Here is a 15348-nt window from a genome sequence, read left to right as displayed (position 1 = left end):
CTTTCCTTTGTTGTACCAATCCACGCAACATGTCCTTTAACATTTGGAGACCTTAATTGTGATGGCAAAGCATCTCCTCTTTTGCAAAGCACCCTTATTCAAATGTAAAAGGACAAGACTTGTTCCCACATCTGATGCCCCAAGAAGCATGTAGGGATTATTTGAGGGGAGCCTATAGCTCAATCTAAAATGTCCCCTTTATTGGGGGCAACCAAGTATACAGGTGTATATTAGGACCTCTTACCCATTACGACAAAGTGTTAAAATATAAAAAATGAGAGTACATATACACCCTGTAAAATTCCTATCTTAAAAAAACATACAAATACTTACCAACATAAAAAAACTACTAATACACCCATACTTAAATCCAATAGATCATCCAATAATATATAAGGATATCTAGCAATGTAAGTCCACATCAGTGACAACGATCCAATGTCACAGATGTTGGCATGCTGTACTGCCGCTGCTAAATGATTCATCCCCAGTGCTGCATTATAAAGCACTGGGAATCCTGGGTAACATCAATGAACAAATTCGGTCATGATCAAATTTGGTTCATCCCCCACTTTTTATGTGTGATCAACCCTCCTGCACAAAACTGAACACAATTTTCTTTTGTCAATGCAGTAAGAAATAAAATGAAAAATTTCAGTGTTTTGTCTCCACCTTGTAAAGTTTGTTTGCCAGACACAAAATCACGACATGATGGATCTTGCTGCCAGTCTCACATTGAATACATTGTAGTTCCTTTTTTTCCCCCCTCTGTTGTGTTTGTTTATGTCTTGTTGGAACAGCGTATCCATGTGCAACAATATGAGTACAGTCTACATTAATCATACTTCGGTGCGAAAAGTCTGCTAGTGCCAAGTGATGCATTATGATTTATGCAGTCACTCAGTAAAAAAAAAAAATTAAAAAAAAGTTTACTTAAGAAAGCCTCCTTTGGTAGTCTGCCAGATTTTTATGTCTTGTTGCATGCTCTTCGAGCGGCTCTATAAGTGCTTATAACAAATCTCAGTTGTATAAGTAGAGTATTATCATAATAGCCGCACACGTGACTGCCTATTTTGGGCGGTTGCTTTAAGAGCAGCTCTGCTATTGAAAATAATTGGAGCCATTAAACAGTGTGGCCTGAGGAATGCCTGAGGTTATAGCACTCAAGAGACCTGGCAGGATTGTGCGAACAGTCTGGATTCCCATGCTGAATCTAATCTTCACATTCAAATCTCTGATGGCACATAGTGCTATGGAACTTTTTTTATTTTTTAAAAGATAGTTTCATCTTGGTGATGAGCAGGAGATACATAAATCAGCAAGTTACAGCATAATGAGTGTAAATGAAGATAGGATGTTTTCTTCTTTCTGCTGCAGCATCCTTAAAGTGAACCTGTACTTAAGTAATCCAAGGTAAAGTAACAGGTTCCCGTTATAGGTGGCTGTACCTACCTTGCCTACCTTCAATATTAGAGCACAACACAATATTTGGCACTTCTAATATTGGATTTTCACCTTCACATAATGCATTATTGTGTCCCTGACCATCTAATCCACCGGTTCATGTACTCACATATAGCACAAGTGGGGAAAATACATTCTGGCTTTAGGATTGTTACTTTGCCTAGTATTAGCCAATTTTGGGAAACCATGCAAATCATGCTGAGTTTCTTTTAGGAAATATATGCATTGTCTGCTCACTTGTTGAATGCTTTTATCAAACTGAAATTGTTCATATACATTCACATTTAGCTGTCTGTTTAATTTGACTTCTTGTTATTCAACTCTATTCACCAATAGCCACATCCTGATGAGTATATTAGGGAGTGGCACCTGGTAGCTAGCAGAGGTTGGACTAAGTTGTCACCCTTCAAGTCGAAGTTGAGTCCCAAGTCATTGACACTAAGTTCGAAGTCAAATCTCAGGTCACCAAGAATTCTTCCAAGTCGAGTCCCGTCAAGTCACTTCATTTATCCCCATTTGTCCCCATATAGAAACAGAGCCCCGATCTTGTTCTTGAACACAGGATCGCATTCCAAGTCCACAGCTTTCTCCTCTGACAGCTGAAGGGGGAAGGGAGGAAGGCACTGAGACTTCTGTTACACAGCCCCCCCCCCCCTATTTTCAGCTGTGTAACAGAAGCCTCAGTGTCTTCCTCCCTTCCCCCTTCAGCGGTCAGCAGAGAAGCAAGTCGTTCATTAGGTCACTTAAGTCGGACTCAAGTCCAAGTCCCGTGACTCCAGTTCCAACCTTTGGTAGCTAGAAGTGGTAAAAATAAAACATTTGTGCATTATTCATACTTATTAAACAGGAGGAACAACTAGTTTCCAAGTAGAAGTAAAATAGGAAATGTTTCCTGCAGAAATTTTTCTGCATCCTTTACTCCTCTAAGCCAGTGCCAGCCATGGACGTTCTCTAGCCTGTGACTGGATAATGGATACATTGATGAGCTTATTCTTCTGTCACTCTACATTCTTGACCTATAAGCTGGCTGATGGACGTCCCCTGTAACCTAGCTCTTTCATCTTCACTCCTTTTGTCCAGGACTCAACCTTTTTATTCTTCAAATTTTGGTTGGTTTAAACATGAAAGCCCAGGATCACATGTAGGCATTACCAAAGCCAGTCTGCACTGGGTGGGATTCTGTTTTGTTTTAGGAAATTATGGACCTCACCCAGCAGGCTATTCCCATCAGCCATGATCTGCCTGTATTGCAAAACCATGTTGATGAGAGATGAACCGAGGAGCATAAAATATTAGCAGAATAAACTTAAAACACAACATAATCAGCATTATCATACATGCGTTAACCCATCTAAAAGACTAGATAGATTTTCCGGGCACTATAGGCCGAATTACCTAACCAGAGAACACCTTTTGTTTTTTGGAAGGTAAAACTAACCACTGCATTTCCTACCATATAACAATCATTTTATAGATACACAACCCTTCATTGTGCATTGTGTTGGCTAAAGTTTATATAGCTACCAATACAAGTTTCCTTTTTTATAACTGAGTTCCTTACATTCATCTGTATTGTATTTCATTCACAGAATGCAAAAATGATCTTGTGGCCTTATCAATACCTGATACTAAAGCTGATATGTGTTCAGCAAAATGCCAGCTCATGAATCTTTCATCTTGTTATATAACCAGCAGAGTGTAACCTAATTTTTTCTGTATTTTATCCAAATGTCATTGCAGGGGATTAATGTCACCGCCACACAATGCTTACTTCAATAGAAAATGCAAACACTCCTAGTCCATGGAAATGCCCTATGATATAGAATTGTCTATTTTATAATTTATAGGAGTACAATTACTTGTTTTGGTACTGATGTTGAGATGTGAAAACACCGAGCTATATAAATTTGTAACAAAAATAAAAATATAAACTTTTTTTTCTCTTTGTAGAGTTTTTTTGGCTAAAACTGAATCCATTTCTCACCAACATGGAAAATATAGACATCTGATTTTTAAAATAAATATACGCAGGCTTATTTAATAAACCAGTGAGAACAGCCTTGATTTACATTAAAGTATCAGCTTCCCCTCATTTTAATATTTAGAATATACTGGATTAAACCACCTGATATTTTCATATCTCTGTTGGTGAGATACTAAAGTTTATTTTCATTAATAATAAACAGTATTTATATAGCGCCAATGTATTAAGCAGAGCTGTACATTAAATAGGGGTTGCAAATGACAGACAGATACAGACAGTGACACAAAAGGAGGAGAGGCCCCTGCCCAGAAAAGCTTACAATTTAATAGATGAGAAAAGTAGCACACTATGGGAGGGGAGATATGGAATGGTGGTAAGTAGTGAGACAGGTAGGCAAGTTTGAAAAGATGGCTTTTGAGTGCTCCTATATTATACCTGGATTTGTGTGGCTTGATACCTGCTATGACCATTTTAAGGTAATTTCACTGGCCATGTTTAATTTTTTTTCAATCAGAATATTATTAGATTACTGTTTTTTGAAACATAGACCAAGAAAAGTAGGATCTCTTTACAGCCTACTATGCTTTCTAATGACTGATCATAAGTTGGAATTCTCAATGGCAAGACGTCATCAGATGGTGGGATCACCCCTGACACCACCAGCCAAAGAACCCATTCACTATTACGTGTATCCACTGCACACAACTGGCAGTAAATGCATTGTTCAGATATATGGTGGTGAGCATTCACATTGGTTGGTTGGCTTTAGAGAATTCTCACCACCGTATTCCTTACAGCCAATTGTTATCAGTCGTTTGGCGCTGTCGTGAATCCCTACAAATAACCAATAAGGCAGCAGTGCACAAATAATCTAAAGGTAATTCAAACAAAGGGAATATATGGTTCTATTGGAACCAAACCAAATCCAATCTACCCAAATTCAGAGCACAAAACAACAATGAAGGATATGAAACTCAACCTAAATGTAGATTTGGTGGACTTTTCGATGTTGTACACATGCAGTGTTTACTGTTGCTTTGGGCTGTTCATTAATAAATCTGGTTAGGAGAACACTGTAATGCGACATTATATTTGCTTCATTTGTCTCTGTTTGTTTATTAATTAAGTGGTAAAATCTCTCTACATTAGAAAAGAAGATGAATTATGCTTGGTGACAGTGAGAAACAATACAAATGTCTGACACACAGGATGTGAGAGAACTCCATCCACAATACATCTTCTTGGAACAAATTAAATCTATATTATCCCAGCTGCCAATGCCAGACACAAGAATACATTTACATTAACCTCGCTGCCAATTTAGGAAGTTGCAGAGGATTCCAGTGGCGGGATTGTTTTTGGAGAGGTGTAGAGTTGTCAAAGACAATTATATATTTAATAGGTCACTGAGGAAGAATTTTCAGAGCGGTAAACACGGTGCAGACATGGTCATCTGATGTAAGATTTCATATTTAGATAAATTAAATCATTAAAAGGAGCACCTAAGCCAAAATTCAAACCTGTCATTTGAGAGGTACAGGCACTGTTACCGCAGATATAAACCAAAAATTGTTAGTTGCCTGTTGTGTTGACTTCAATACATTCTAGATTACTAAACATTGCAAGTTTATAAATCAGGAAAGTCAGAGAAAAAAACAGAAGCCTTTTACGTACTTCTTCTGGGTCAGGGACTCAAAATATGCCAGCCAGGAGCTTTGAATAGTATCAGTCACCTAGCATTTTAGAAGAAGAGATGAACAATGGCAGCCCTCCTGACCGATCCTATAGTCAGGCTATATTCACAATGAATAAATACCGTATTTTTCGCCCTATAAGACGCTCCGGAATATAAGACGCACCCAATTTTAAAGGAGGAAAATCTAGAAAAAAAGATTCTGAAAGATTATTCCCCTTCTGATCACTCATGTGCCATTCATACCGGTATTCCCCTTCTGATCACTCTATGCCTTTCAAATTCCCTTTCTGATCACTCTGTGTCATTCAAAATCCCCTTCTGATCACTCTGTGCTTTTTTTCCACTGTACGGCAGTTAGGACAGGGAACAGCAGGTGGCGCTGTGCCGGCTTCTTTCGCTCTGCTTTACAGACAGGAGAAGACACGTGCTGCTGCCAGAGAGAAGAGGAGACAGACGCTGCTGCAGCCAGAGACACACACAGGATCGGGTATCGGGTGAGTATATTATTTTAGTTATTTTATCACACCTTTGTCGTATAGGACGCACTAACTCCCCCCCCCCCCAGTTTTGGGGAAGAAAAAGTGCGTCTTATACTGCAAAAAATACGGTAATAGGCACTACATGAGATTTAAAAGAAACCACGACCTATAAAGTTGCAGGCATTATGGAATAATTAATCCTCAGACTTTACTGTAAAAACACAGAAGTCTTCCAAGTTTGCCCCTCACCTATTCAGCTCTTCTTACTTCCCTTCTTCCTGTGCACTCTCAGGGGTTAACACTAGAGGTTTATTCACTGCAGACAAGAAGATGCAAAGGGAAGTTACCTGTTAAAAGAAAGATTTCAATGCTTCTTTAGTAAAATTTAAAAAAATTAAATTTCTCTAGACAGTAAAAATGGTTACTTTCCTAGCATTCACAACACTTAAAGAATTCTAGTTGACTTTGACCATTAATCATATGATGGTTTTGTAATGGGGTGTTCAGACTGACTTTCAGTGAGAGGATTTGATTGGCTGCTGGTGGATTTGGGTTTTGTTGGTTGCCTCCTGCAATGTCCAATAGCCATCTACACAGCTTGAACATCATTTTAGACTTGCATGAACACATACACACTCACACAAACACACACACACACACACGCACATATATTTATATATATATATTTATATATATAACAGAATTCTGCAATCAAACACAGAATAAATGTCCTGAATGTTTTCCGAGCTTGAACCGCAGTCTCCTTAGATGTCCTAGCCTTAAGGTCATGTACTGCCAGTCATTTCTACAGAATATATTTATGTATGAATGTACAGAACTTGGTCACATTTGCACTTTAAGCCTGGACACAGACTACGTAGCCTATTTCTGTTTCCCCTTTTGGCATCCCTGTAGCACAACATGCCACCCACTGATTAAAATGTCTTTGTTGCTGAAAATATTGAATACCAATTTCTCGCTATAACTATGCACACCAGTTACTGTCAATCATGCCACAGAGTAAACAAAAGTTGTAATTGCAGTAAAATATGACAACAGTCTTCTTGCCTAGCAGCACATATGAATCTTGAAGCATCCGGGCTGTAGATGATATGTTGCGGTATGTAAATAGCAGCATTAGTTTGTAGGTCACTGATAAATGTAGGTTGTTGCTGCATTAAAGAATAACTTCGATGAATATGAGTTCTTGGTGACTGATTAAACATTACCAAGGCATGATCAACTCTTGTGAACATTAAGAACTGTGCCTGAAAATTGCCATATTGGGGTTTATGTGAATACAGAAAGTGGTTGCAAAGAGGCTGAGTTGAAAAAATACAACAAAAGTATAAAAAGTATAAAAATGAGTATTTTATTTTAAACATCGCAATGATTTATGATAGCGCATTAGAATCTGAAAGGTAATCTACTTTTCCTCTCTAAATAACTTGTATGAGTTTATGTTTAAAGCAGTGTTTCCCTGCCTTTTTTAACATGGGGAACCCTTGAAATAATTTTCAGGTCTTCAGGAAACCCCTCCTATAATTACTATAGCCGCATCTCACAGTACATTATTGTGGTGGTCTGTATCAAGAATATCTCATACATTGTTGGCCAGCAGGAAGAATGTCATCCTTACAGATATCCAAAAAGATCATTGGTTTCGGGTAAACTGACCTGAGAGGCACACATATACTCATTGCTCAAGCAACCTAGCTAGCAAACTTGTGAAAGAATCCTAGGGTTCCAGAGAATCCTGTTTTAGAACATTGATTTATAGGGTCAGTAGCTCCAAAAGATATATTTAATGATAGGTTTCCAATAAAAATACATTGAAATCCTCCGAGTGGCTTGGACCCAATCTTCGTGATAACATTGTGCCAGCTAATCTTGCATTTGCAGCCTTGTCACCCATCTGAATAAAGTAGAATAAGGCTTAGACACCCTGGTTGCAACATTTTCATTCCCCCACACTTCTGTCAGCTATCAACTCCCTATCAAGACAGTTTTCACTGTGATTTTTCATTTGGGTACCCTTTTGTTACACAGACACCATACTGGCCGTCTCATCTGGAGTACTTCACTTCCATAGTTCTCCTCTCTCCTACCCGTCGTTAGAATGTATCTACTTTATGCCCCTTTGTATCCTCCTATTACACATTTTGGTATTTCTGTGTATTACTGTTTCATGTTGAAATTACCCTGTATTTTATATAAACCATTAGAATATAAAACATAGCAGAATAAGGCTAATTTCAGACTAGTGGTATTTTACGCTGTGTTTACTGCCTCCCAACACCCAGTTTCAAACACTAAGGCTACATACACACCTCCAAAGGATCTCGTCCGATAATCGGCTCAGGGCTGATATCGGACGAGAATCTGACGTGTGTACAGCTCCCGTCATCCGAGCGACAGTCCTGGCGGATCCACGGATGATGGACGACGACCTATCTTAATGAAAATGAAGAAGAGGAGCATGCAGCGGGTGCCGCTCCATCGTTCTCCCCTTCCCCTCTCCATAGAGCAGAACAGTGCTGTATGTGCAGCACTCGTTCATGCATCGTGCAGTGCTTAGTCATGAAAGATCCTTTTCCAACGACAATTATTGCACGTGTGTATGTAGCTTAAGTGTCGAGAGTGATAACAGGCTTTTTTTTTTCAGGTTCGGCTTTCTTGCAGTACAGTTCTTTTCTTTTTCACTTTGTTTGTATAGAGACCACCTGCACAAACCACTTACAAAATCTTGCACAAGCATTTTCAAATTTTGCACATGGCACCAAACATGTGTTGCACTTCTACAATAAAGGATAATGAACAGACTCATTTAGTCCAATATTAACCATTTTTTGCAAGAGTTTTTACAAAAAAATAAAAGTTGCTTGCAAAAACCACTAGTCCTAACTAAGCAGCTTAAAAAAGTTTATCTAACTAACATAAGTTCAGGCTGTGGTTTAGCCTCATCAGAGACCAGACAGTGCAGAGGACAAAAAGATTGCTCATATGACCTAAAAAGAAAAAGCAATTTATATTATTTAGATTGCAGCAATTTATGGATGAATTCCTTAGTGTCGGCATCCCAACTGGTACCGCTAGAGGGGTGTAGATGGGTTTACATACAGTTTTAAATAATAAAACACAGGAGAAGGAATGTTTTCCTTTCGGGTCAAGTGACAACGACTGACAAGTTTTAATGTTTTCATTTTTTTGCAGAACAAAAATCAGTAAAATAAAGGAAATAATCAGAGGCAGAGGCTCTGAAAAGATTATGTAAGGTTCTAACCTATACCTGTAGGGTATTTGAAAGTTCAGTCTAAATTAACCATGTCTCCCTTGAGAAGTCTGAGCCTTGGGCTCTCCTTATATATTAGAATATTCCCATCTGCAGAGTTTGCTTTAAAGAGCAGAGCGTTCGGCAGCAGGCAGAATCTTAAATGTTACAATTTTATTTTTAATTCTGGTTTAATTATATCATTATATTACCAGGGTAGTGATTTTTGCTTTATTTTAGTATAGTCAAATGAAGTGTCAATACTGAAAAGAATAAGTCAATGGAAAAATTAAAAATTATATAAAAAAATAATTCTGCATAGTTCTGCAGTGTTCAAACCATGTCTGAACTTTTTAGCTGTGCTGTAAGAAATGAATTATTTAAAGAATTTATCACTTTTACTTTTTTACTATCAAATTTTAATCCACCATACAAAAATGCCATTGCATGTCCTTTTTACCATTCTGTGTGAGAAGGGCTTCATGCCATTGCCCACACCCAGGATATTAATGTAAGTTGTACATTTGATGGATGTGATTAGTTGACAAATATTGTATTTTCTGTAGTTCCAGTGATTTGAATGTATCTGGTATATTTATGGTGAGAATGTATACTATGTACATTTTATGATTGTACATCTCCTATTTCCTGAAGAAGTGTAATAAGTTCTGCGAAACGCGTAGAAACTTAGAATACTTTGTTAATGGGTATCCATGAGGGAGATCACCAATGATATGACGTTTATAAATGTTTTTATTATTAAACATTTAGTGTTTTTAATGGTATTTAATAAATTAAGTTTTTTATGCTCTATAACTTGCACTGCACGGACATGAGATTGGGTAATTGTACCTACTGTAAATGGGGAAAAGGAGTGCTAGTCTCACTGCATATGTGTGATATCATCATTTTTTCCATTACAGGAAAAGTGAAAAAGATTGGGCATGCATAGAAGGAGCAGCCAGGAGCCTCCTGGGATGTGTGACATATACATACATCTCAGGAGGTGCTGGGTTCTGTCTTTACCACTGCAGTGATGGGGGCTTTACGGAGGGGAGGGTCTTCAGCCTATTTTTTTTCAAAAAAGACCCACTGATCACTGTTGATCACTGTTTTTAAATGGTTTTAAAAAGTTAATTTTGACCTTACGTTAAAGGGTTGCCTACCCTTTTACGTAAATTAAAAATGTTGGTGATAGGTCCGCTTTAAGTAATTTCATATATTCAGCTTTTGGTTTAGTGATGTGTTGATATCAACAGCAAACTTAGTACAATGTTATACACAGATTTACCTAACCACTGCCTCCCAAGCCATAAAAAGTTTCCTTCAATGGCAGATTCCTCTTATGCTGTAGGGCTGTGATGGTCCTAAAGGCTAAAATACAGCCAGGGACTTGCTACCCACAACCCCACGCTAACAATTTTCTCCAACAGACCCAAATGAATTTAAAGGGGTTTGGAAGTTTATTCTTTTCCTATATGTGAACTGGCGAGACGAGGATCTGTGAAATGACGTTCTACATTTAACTGTAAAATGACTTCATGCTGAAAGCAAATATTAAAGTCCACATTTGTAGAATTCTGCCTTAAAACAGTTTTAATTCCTTAAAAACAAAATAATATGAACTATGGTACAACATGTATGAATAAAGGAAAATTGCATCCTCCTAGTCCGTGAGCTAGCTGGCTAAGGTCACATCTGGCTTTTTCAAAAACTACATTCTGAAATATTTATATGGTAATATGGTTGTTGATATGGGAAATGTCATCATAATTGTTTTCTAAGCATCACAGATAAAGAGCCTGGCATGCCTTTTTAAGTGCCAACAAGAAGAGATAATGTAATATCAAGCATGATCACAAAAGGTTTTACATGTAAGCCTGTAGGATTTTTACATGATCCGTTGATTAAGCATGTAAGAGTGTAACATTTCAGAGTCACGTGGGCATTTCAGCAGAGACTCTGGCAGCTGAGCAGAGGCCACAAATGCACCAGAGCTGATGTAATTGTGGATTATCTTGCTTAATTAAGCCTGGAGCTCTTTCTGTTTTGGCAGCACAGACATTCTGAGTCTGGGAGGGAGATGGAAGATATTCTGAGTGTCTTGGCATAGGAAAACAAGCATGGGGACACAATGCTGTGGATAAAATGTAACATGAAAACAGATACAATCGTTTTGTCTTTTCGCTTAAATATACCATAAACAGCCTCAAACACTGGTATAAAGTTCACACATAAAGCAACAACAATGCCAACAACATTTAAATAATGTATTTGACTAGTTAATCATATGTGGAATACAAGATCAGCTGCACTAAGCTCATGATTATTTATTTGGTTTGCTTTTTTTTTAGAAGATATCTTTTCTAGTTGGGAACCTAAATATTATTTTCTAAAGAGCGGTAGCAAAAAAAAGAGTTTTACCATCTTTTCTTGCAACTGAAAAGCAGCCAAGTTTAGTTTTGTTGCTGTAATGATAGTCTGATTCATGTATGAACTGTTATTTCCCCCTTTTGTGGACAGGGATATATAATAGTTAGCCCACTGGGGGATGAGCAGAGGGATTTTGGTGAAATAAACTTGCTGCCACAATTTTGCCACAATAGAAAATGCTAAATTTAGTAAATTCAAATGCTTTTGTTTTCCTAATTTAGATTAGTGACTGTCTACTTATTAAATATACAAGGCTTGAAGTGTGGCCCTGTTGCGTCCAAAGGATGTAGTTTGTGAATTTGCCTATAATATTATTATAATGATTATTATGAATATTATTAATAATAATAAACAAGATTTATATAGCGCCAACATATTACGCAGCGCTGTATCTTAAATAGGGATTTTTGACAGACAAATACAGACCGTGATACAGGAGGAAATCTAGGAGGTGGGGGAAGTATCACACAATAGGATGGGAGATATGTAGTGGTGGGAAGTAGTGATGGTTTTAAAAGACAGAAGATGGATAGACAAGTTTGAAAAAAAATGGGTCTTGAGTGTTCTTTTAAATGGGCAGAAAGTAGGAGCAAGCCGAATAGGACAAGGAAGACCATTCCAGAGAGTTGAGGCAGCTCTAGAAAAGTAGTAGGTCATTGGAGGAGCGGAGAGGGTGGATGGAGGAGTATTTTTTTACCAGGTCAGAAAGGTAAGTGGGAAAGGAACAGTGTAGGAATTTGAAGGCAAAGCACAGAAGTTTGAATTTGATTCTAAGGTTAAATGGAAGCCAATGGAGAGAACTATAAAGTGATGCAGCAGAAGAGGAGCGGAGGGATGGATGACAGAGTCTGGCTGCAGCATTCATAATAGATTGTAGAGGAGAGAGTCGGGTTAGTGGAATCCTAGAGAGGAGTAGTAGTCCAGACGGGAGATGATAAGAGCATGTACAAGGAGTTTGGTGGTCTCAGGGGACAGGTAGGGGCAGATTCTGGAAATGTTGCGTAGGTGAAAGTGACAGGACCTGCAAATGTTCTGAATATGGGGGGTAAATGAGAGGGCCGAGTCAACGGTGACGCGAAGACAACGTGCCTGAGGGGAGTGTTTTTTAACAGTTAGATATATTTCAGGGGAAGATTTGGAATTTGAGGGGGGGATGATGATGGGTTCTGTTTTATCCAGGTTGGGTTTCAGAAATCTGTCAGACATCCATGATGAGATGGCTGACAGGCAGCATGAGACCTTATCCAGGACTGAGGGAGACAAGTCAGGGGTGGACAGATAGATTTGAGTGTTATCAGCATACAGATGGTACTGTAAGCCAAAGGAGAAATTTGAGACTACCAAGAGAGGAGGTGTACAAAGAAAATAGAACCAGTCCAAGGACTGACCCTTGGGGAACACCAACAGGGAGGAGAGTGGGATTGGAGGAATTACCATTAAAAGAAACTTGAAAGGAACAGTTAGACAGATAGGAAGCAAACCAAGAGAGAGCAGCACTGAGGCCAGATTTTCTCCACTTGCACTCAGCTGCACGAACAGCCTTTTGTAGCTGTTTGGTGTGATTGTTGTGCCAAGGTCTGGGGTTGGCAGGGTGGGGGTAATGTAGGGTGGCAGGAGCAACTCAATCCAAAGCCAAGGAAAGAGAGTGGTTTAACTGGGTGGCAGCTTCATCTAGGAAGGTGATTTTGAAGACAACGGGGGCTAGGGACGCAAGGCAGTTTGAGAAAAGGTTGTGGTCAAGGTTACGGATATCTCTCTGCCATTGACCAGGTCCGGGTTCCAAAAAAAAATAACCTTCATATGTAAAAAGGTAATATAATGAAAAGATAAGATGAATTTCAGCAGGCAGACATATTTACGGGTCTGCAGAGGTGAGAAGTGTTGTGCTTGCTCACAAAGCACAGATTGCACACAGACCTATGCATGTAAATATCTTTATCTTTGTTATAAAAAAATTAGGTTTGAGCATATTTCAACAAAACATGGAGCCAGTAAGTTAAGAAGTGACCACAGTAAAATTGCTTGGGACACCCCCAACGCTGCCTTTAACCTCCATTAATTAATTAATTAATTAGAGTATTTTTCCCTGTACATAGTCTCAGCAGAAATGGTGGCTGGTGCTGCAACTTTTCAACAGCTATCTTGGTATTCCGCGTTTGTATTTGGATTCACTTGAATCTTGGACCACACCTGCCTGCCCCCAGCTCAGAGCTGTTCATCATGGTCTATCTCTATCGCCTGCTGGACACCCCCTGTCTCCATAACAAAGGCTACCAGTCCGTCATTCCTTGTGGAGTGCCCTGGTGAAGACCGGTGCCATTTAGACTCCTCGCCTTGGGTGATCCAATACTACCTGTCAAAAGAGACCCCAACATAGCTCCCCTCCTACTCTAATTTAATTTTAATTTTTATTTGCAGCCACAAATCGGTGTTGCCATCTGATAAAACATATTAAGTTATAGGAGCCTTTTTAATAGTAGTGAAAGAAATCCACTCTGACATTGACTTGTTAAAAGGAAGTAGTCATATACAGGAACATGAACTTAATATTTATCACCCAGGTTTTGATGAAAGCATGTAAAACATAGAAAATACATTTTTTTCTCATGGAAAGTACAAAATACTCATTATTTTAAGTGTGAATAGTTATACCAAGTCATTATCAAGAAAGGGGGGGGGAGTATTTTTCATGCTTCAGATGCTCCTGTTGGTAGGGTCCACCACTGCTGCTGTATTCATTAACACAATTTGTTTCAGTAAACACATAGAGTACAATATGGCCAGGTATGGCTGTCTGTGAGCCTTTTCAGCAGTTTGATCATTAATGTAAGTCTAGAAGATTTTCAATACCTCCTATGCTTGGCCATGTGAACATATTACTCAAACCTGTTCTTCTCACCCCGTTATGATGACCCATTATTGAATCGCGTTCTCCACCTCTTCAGTTCCTAAAATCTTATCCCAAGCATTTCTATCTGCTTTGAAATGTCAGACACGGAGGCAGAAGGACCTTTAAAACCCCAAGTCATTAGTTAAGGTATGTGGATAATGCATGGATCAACATCAGAATACTGGAAAATGTAAGCTTTTAGTAAGCATAAACATTTAATAATGTTCACAGAAACATCAGGTTTACATGGAAAGAGGTAAAACATCTAAACTACCTTTTCTGGATTGTTACGTGTCCACAAAAGGACCTTGAGGTCCACAGGATATCGAGCAATACAAGCCAATACTTTATTGATATTCCTACCGACTACTGAAACAAACTCAGGAATTTTGGAACTCCAAAACATCTGGATTGGTGACTACAAACATAAAATTTAAAGACAAAGAGCAAAGAGGTTTCAGGAGTGTTTGAAAATTTGTGGCTACCCATACTGGGTTTTCTATAAAACTTCCACTAAGTCAACCAAAAACACAGAACTATTGAACAGATGAGAAAAACAAGTAACACTGTTAACCCAAATGTGCTAGAAAAACACATGTGTAATGGTTCTCATCTGATAATCGATATTGGATGAGAATCTTGCTTGTGTACAGTGCTTGTCGTCATCATCCGAACGACCATCTTTGCGGATCCACGGACGATGGACGACGAACGATCTCTATGGAGCAGAACAGTGTTGTCTGTACAGCACTCATTCATGCATCTTGCTGTTGTTTGTAGTTAGAAAGGATCATTAAAGATCCTTTCCAACAACAATTATTACATGTCTGTACATGGCCTTACAGTGATGGATAAAATGCCACCTCCATAAGTGGCACTGGGCCCAGGACTGGGCAAGTCCTATCAAAAAGGAGATCTATTAGCCACAACCCAATGAACCCCCATGAACATCTGAAGAAACCCGAGTTGAATGTGTAGGGCCATATCTCTAACAAAAAGTGAATAATTGTCTAAGCACTTACACAGCAAGGGAGAGAGGCAGGTTCAGAGCTTGTCCCTGTGAGGGAGACAGACAACCAGACTTCAAGTTTGTCCTAATCCTCCCTTACTCAATCCAAGGGAAACATATTA

The sequence above is a fragment of the Pyxicephalus adspersus genome, chromosome 3 (genome assembly GCF_032062135.1).
Source record: "Pyxicephalus adspersus chromosome 3, UCB_Pads_2.0, whole genome shotgun sequence".
Classification (NCBI taxonomy): domain Eukaryota; kingdom Metazoa; phylum Chordata; class Amphibia; order Anura; family Pyxicephalidae; genus Pyxicephalus; species Pyxicephalus adspersus.
The sequence above is the reverse complement of the archived record's forward strand: the minus strand, read 5'-3'. Positions refer to the sequence as shown.